The sequence below is a fragment of the Hevea brasiliensis genome, chromosome 17, assembly GCF_030052815.1.
Source record: "Hevea brasiliensis isolate MT/VB/25A 57/8 chromosome 17, ASM3005281v1, whole genome shotgun sequence".
Lineage (NCBI taxonomy): Eukaryota > Viridiplantae > Streptophyta > Magnoliopsida > Malpighiales > Euphorbiaceae > Hevea > Hevea brasiliensis.
This window is the reverse complement of record NC_079509.1, coordinates 27031680-27037486: the sequence shown is the minus strand read 5'-3', so window position 1 is coordinate 27037486 and position 5807 is coordinate 27031680. Positions and strand designations below refer to the sequence as shown.

General features: G+C 35.3%; 1 non-coding gene across 1 annotated transcript; it reads right to left on the bottom strand.

Annotated features, from left to right (window-relative positions):
• Nucleotides 1–5288: 5288 nt before the first annotated feature.
• Nucleotides 5289–5395, bottom strand: LOC131175722 (small nucleolar RNA R71). Its single transcript, XR_009145911.1, has one exon. It is a non-coding gene; the product is annotated as a small nucleolar RNA R71 (small nucleolar RNA).
• Between the last annotated feature and the right edge of the window lie 412 nt (nt 5396–5807).

The following is a 5807-nucleotide window of genomic DNA, read 5'->3' as shown; positions in this document are numbered from 1 at the left end:
ATTGAAAATAGTAGAAATTGTTTCTAGTATTATGTTTACATCTTTAATCTCTTAAAAGGCAAAACTTGATTTTCTAATTGATAGAAAAAGCTTTAGAAGCTGTTCAAGGGCTGAACTTGGTGTGGACAAGCTAGAGGGACAACATCTGGTGTCCTAAAGATGCATCCGAAAGGCACAAATACACTGCAGTGCATCAAGAAGTTAGTGTATTTGTTCTTGATCTAATCTAAGGTTCTAAAATTAATCTGATTAATTTTAAAATCTTAAAAGGCAAATACAGATCCAAAAACTTATTAAAAGAGTTTTAATATGTTGTTTATCATTGAAATCAAATAGATAAAAATAAATCTTACATGATGCATGTGACCCTAGGTGAAAATTTTTAAATTCAATGGTATAAACTTGTGTTTTTCATGCTTCCGCTCCTTCATTGTCCACTATATTTTCATATGCATTTTTATTTAATGTGGTAGGATGAATCTTATGTGATGGGACACTTAACTTCTTTCTATGCATTAAGCCTTGTTACATTTACACGCATAAAATGAAAACATCAAAATCAAAACAGTGTGCAGTAATTTGTGATAATAAAAAAATAATTGGAGTATTTATTCAATACAATGTATTGGAAAAGTTTAATGGTGTTCTTTTGCATGGGGCAACTCTTTTTTGTGTGTCCTTGTCACAACAAAGCGAACAATGGATTTTAGATGTCTCCCCTACTTTTCCATTCACCCTCCAATCTATTTCATTCTTCTTCTTTGACAAATTTGGTCTTCCTTTAGACCTTTTCCGAGTTGGGTCAGGTATAAGAATTGGATCATTGTCCATTGGCCAATCATTATGATGTCTAAGTGCATGAAACTGCCACTTATAGCACTTAAACATGCGCTCTGACGTATAATAATTTGAAACATATTGCTCATAATTAATTGACATTGATTGGCATGCTGCTATCACCTAGGAACATGAAATGTGTATATCTTGAAACTTCTCGCACGTGCATGTAATTTCATCAAGTTTGACAACCTGCTTCTTTCTAGATCTACCCTCCTAAACTTTAAATTCACCACAGTCATGGTTAAACAACCAAACATTAAGTGAGTTTGCTGCATTTAAATTTTTAATTAAAATTTAATAAAATGCTAGTGTTAATTTGAAGCCCAATTTTAGTTGCTCGTGGAAAGTCGTATGGCATATGTCAAAATATTCTACACACTAGAAAAATATTTTCTCTACCATTACAGCTATTGGTAATGCATGGATCCCCTTGAGCATTCCATTAAACAACTCAATGGTATTGGTTATCATGGAACCATACCATTTCCCTCCATCATGAGAACGTGTCCATTTGTTCAAAGTTATCTTTCTGGCCCATTCAAACATGTCTGAATGCTTTCTCTTGATTGTGTTCATGGCCTTGTAATTTTTTTTATCTGATTTTGGTGGGCTATTACAAAAAACAATGTCAAATCTTTTTATTATGTGACATTGATACTTCAATTAAAGTTACGATAACTAGTAAACTTAGATAACTTACCTACTTTTCGGAGAGCTTCTTTCATATCAGTATTTTTAAACTTTGTGTTATAATTGTTGAGGATATGTCGTAAGCAATACCGATGATGCCCATCAGGAGGCTATCACCAATCTTGCTGCATTTCTTTTTTTATGGTAATATGCCTATCTAATATAACACAAATACCTTTATGGTTTGTCACAAACACCCTCAAACAAAACATAAACCAATCCCAATTCCTTGTGTTTTCACAATCAATTATTGTCCAAGAAAATGGGAAAATATGGTTATTGTTGTCTAGTGCCATAGCACAAAATAAACACATTTTATACTTTCCATATAAAAACATTGAGTCTATGAAAATAACTGGTTAACAGTGCTTGTATCATTCAATTTTTTTTTATGCGCCCAAAACATAATGTCAAAAACTCGATAATCAGGATTTAATTTATTATTAATAAAAATAGGGTCATCTTCAATTAATAACAAATAATCAGGGTTGTGTTTGCACAAAGCAAGCATGAATTAGTGCAATCTTCCATGAGATTCCTCCTAACCACTAAACATCTTAACAATTGCATCGTGTCTAGCCTTCTAAGTTTTTTGATATCTCGACATATATCCGACCTCATCTCTGATTTTTGCTTGTAACGCTTCTATCTTCACACTTGATTGTTCTCGTACAATAGCCAAGATGAAATTAGATATAAATCTGCTATCCAATTACCTATGATCTTGTGAGAGTGATGGATTAACATATGTATGGGGTCTGTTATATCATGTAATTTTCCATATATCACATCCTTCTTGCCGTGAGGCATGCAATCTCCACTTACAATTACTCTTTCTATCTTTCCATCTAATAACATATGTTCTACTCTTTGTCTCATCATTAGAAAACTCATGGTGCCTAAGTAAATAATATTGTTTAGCAGCTTTTTGGACAACCTCTCTAGAAGGGAATACCATTCCAACTTCAAACTCCTTCGATGGATCCCACATTGAACTACATGGCGATTTTGACCATGGATCAGCCATTAGCAATGAAAAATCTATTTCATAGTAAGGCAAAGGAGGGACAAGCGACATTATTATCTTTACAACATGAGTGTTGTATTACAAAGGCAAATCTACTACCACCTCATTATGATGATCAACATCCTCATTTACATCCATGTTATCACTGTCAATCCATTGTTCATCACAATCCACTTTGTCCTTATCATCATTGGGATAATAATCACCATCAGCAGATTCTGAATCGTACATTAATCGATTTGGACAAATATCTTCACATTCAATAACAATCCCTATAACTTTATCCTTAACCATATTACTATCAATTTGAGACAATTGATAGTGTAAAACCACGTCATCACTTGCATCCGTAGAAGCACTTGTATCAGTGGAACTACCATTTAATCATCCCACTTCATTAACAAAATTTATAGATGCATTTGATCAAAAAATGTCAAAATATAATTCAATCAATGACATATTTGATACACTTGTACTATATAGATGTTTTTAAGTACATTTGTATAATATTTCATAGCATTTAGATAACTAATCTCATGCATAATCATTAATTTCATGCACTTTTACAAATTCCATTGTCAAACACTAAATTCTATATTTTCTGTATGTTTCCAGGTGTTTTGAAGAGGTTCCAAGGCATAGGAACAGAGTAGAAGACTTGGAAAGGCCAAAGAATTGAGAAATGTTACTGATACACCATACACAGGTCATGTAATCAAAGCTACGGACCTGTGTAACTTACTGCTAGGGGAAAGACAAAGAGCCAGGGAAGAATTAAAGCACACGGCCATGTACCATGCCCTGTGTAAAATATAAAGACCCATGTAAGTCTCTGTCGGGCCAAGCTTGAAGACTTCCCTGAAGTACAAAAGTTCACAGGCCTTGTAACCAGGCCCGTATAATTACCTGAAGCCCATGCAAAGTCCTGTCCCGATACAAGATGCAACGATTCAAGCTCCAGTGGGTTACACGGCCCTAAGCCATGTAGTGACACACGGGTTGTGTGTCACGCGACAATCAGTTTTTTGAATTTCTAGCTCAACCTTTGATAGAGAGAAGAGACTCCTAATGCTTTGAGAACTCTAAACACCTAACCCTAGATCATTCAATAAAAAGAGAGGAGCTGCAGAAAACAAAGGGAGTTCCTTTTTTGAGTTTTGAAGTTTGAGGAGAGAAATCTGAATTCCAGACCTAATCTCACCTTCATACTCACATCCTTCATAGCCATCTTGGAGAGTAGATCATCAGTAAAAGAGGGAAGCCTTCAGCCGGAGTTTCATAACTTCAAGGCTGCAGAAAATCCTCATTGGCTCTTTTGTTCTGTTTCTCTAAGACCGTTCATGTTCTTTTATTTTATTTCTATTACGTTTGTTAAACTCACTATGAGTGAGTAAATCCTTGATTATGGAATTGTGAGAGTAACGCTTGTAATTATTATTATAGATGAATATTGAGTTTTATTTATTGGATTTGAGTTTTGCCATTTGATTCGATTTCTTGTGATCTTAGTGCATGCTATGTGTTGGTACCAACTTAGTATTGATTACAAATATTAATTGAAGGATTGAAAGCTGAAGATTAATATTAGAAAATTAGGATTTTGAACCTAGAAAATCTTACCTAAAGATAGGCTGATGACCTTTGTGGAGTTCTAAAATTAATCATAAATTTTAAAGGGTTTATTAGGACTAATCACCAACGAAAGTAGGGTTTGGCTCTAATTGGAACACACCTTAAGTGCCTTGAGAGAGGACCTAGGATATTTTAGGATTAATTTCCATCAAATTAACGATCCTCAATCCAATGAATAGACGAGATTAAAATCCATAATAAGATTATAGTATGAAATCTTAATTCTAGAATTGTTTCAATTGATAGTTTTATTCAAAGTTTATTTTCGGCATCCAAAGTAAGTTTAATATACTCTTCATTCATATTCGATAGCCTAAACAGTCACAACTGCTGTGGAGTTTGGTACTTACTAACCAAATTCCTAGTGGGATGATACTTCACTCACTACTTTGTTACTCGTTAGCGATCTGTGCACTTGCAGGGTTGAGAAACCAGCAAACAAGTTTTTGGAGCCGTTGTCGGGGAATTTAGTTTTAGTAATATTGAGCGATAGGCAATTTAGCTGATTTAGGCATTTATATTTACTGTTTAGTTTTATTTAATTTGATTTATTTCTTTCATTTCTCTCTCGTATTTAGTTTGGTGCATGACCAGAACAAAGCAAGAGGAAGAAGTTTTGGACTTGGATCCCAAAATAGATAGAACTCTAAGAGCCATCAGAAAAGAAAGGAGACACCAAGAATAAGATCAAGGAAATCCAGAAACTCCAATCATGGCCGACAATAACAATAGGCCAAGACTCTTGAGGAACTATGGAGCTCCATCTATACAAGGATTCCAGCCCAGTGTTACAAGACCCGTAGTGGAAGCCAATAATTTTAAACTAAAACCAACATGGCTCCAGATGATTCAACAAACCCAGTTTGGGGGTACACTAACGGAAGATCCACATTACCACCTCCATTGCTTTCTTGCCCTATGTGACACATTCAAGATGAATGGAGTATCTAATCAAGCTATAAGACTCAGAGCATTCCCATTCTCCCTTCAAGATAGAGCAAGGAAGTGGTTACTTTCTCAACCAGCTGAAACATTCACCAATTGGGAAGATCTCTCACAAGCTTTTCTAGTAAGGTATTTCCCACCTGTAAAAACTGCAAAGTTGAGGATTGAACTCAACACCTTTAGACAAAAGGAAGGTGAATCACTCTATAACGCATGGGAAAGATATAAGGACCTACAGAGGGAATGTCCACACCATGGCATAGAAGATTGGCTCCTAGTGCAGAATTTCTATAATGGGCGACTACCCTCCACAAGGAGCACAGTAGATTCAGCTACAGAAGGTGAATTAATGGAGAAAATAGTAACACAAGTACTTGAACTTCTAGAGAGGGTCGCATTCCATAACTACGAGTGGTAAAATGAATGAGGAAATACAAGGAGAATAGTAGGGATCCTAGAAGTGGATGCCCTAAGCATGATAAATGCTCAGTTTGATTAGCTCACAAAGCAGCTTGACAGAATGCAAGCTAACGCTATTGGTACAAGCAACCAGCACTGCGATGATTATGGAGGAGGATATACAACTTTGGAATTCAATAACTTCAATGAACCCTCCACAGAACAAATGAACTATGTGAACAACAGAGGGAACTTCAACCAGAGGCAGCTCAAC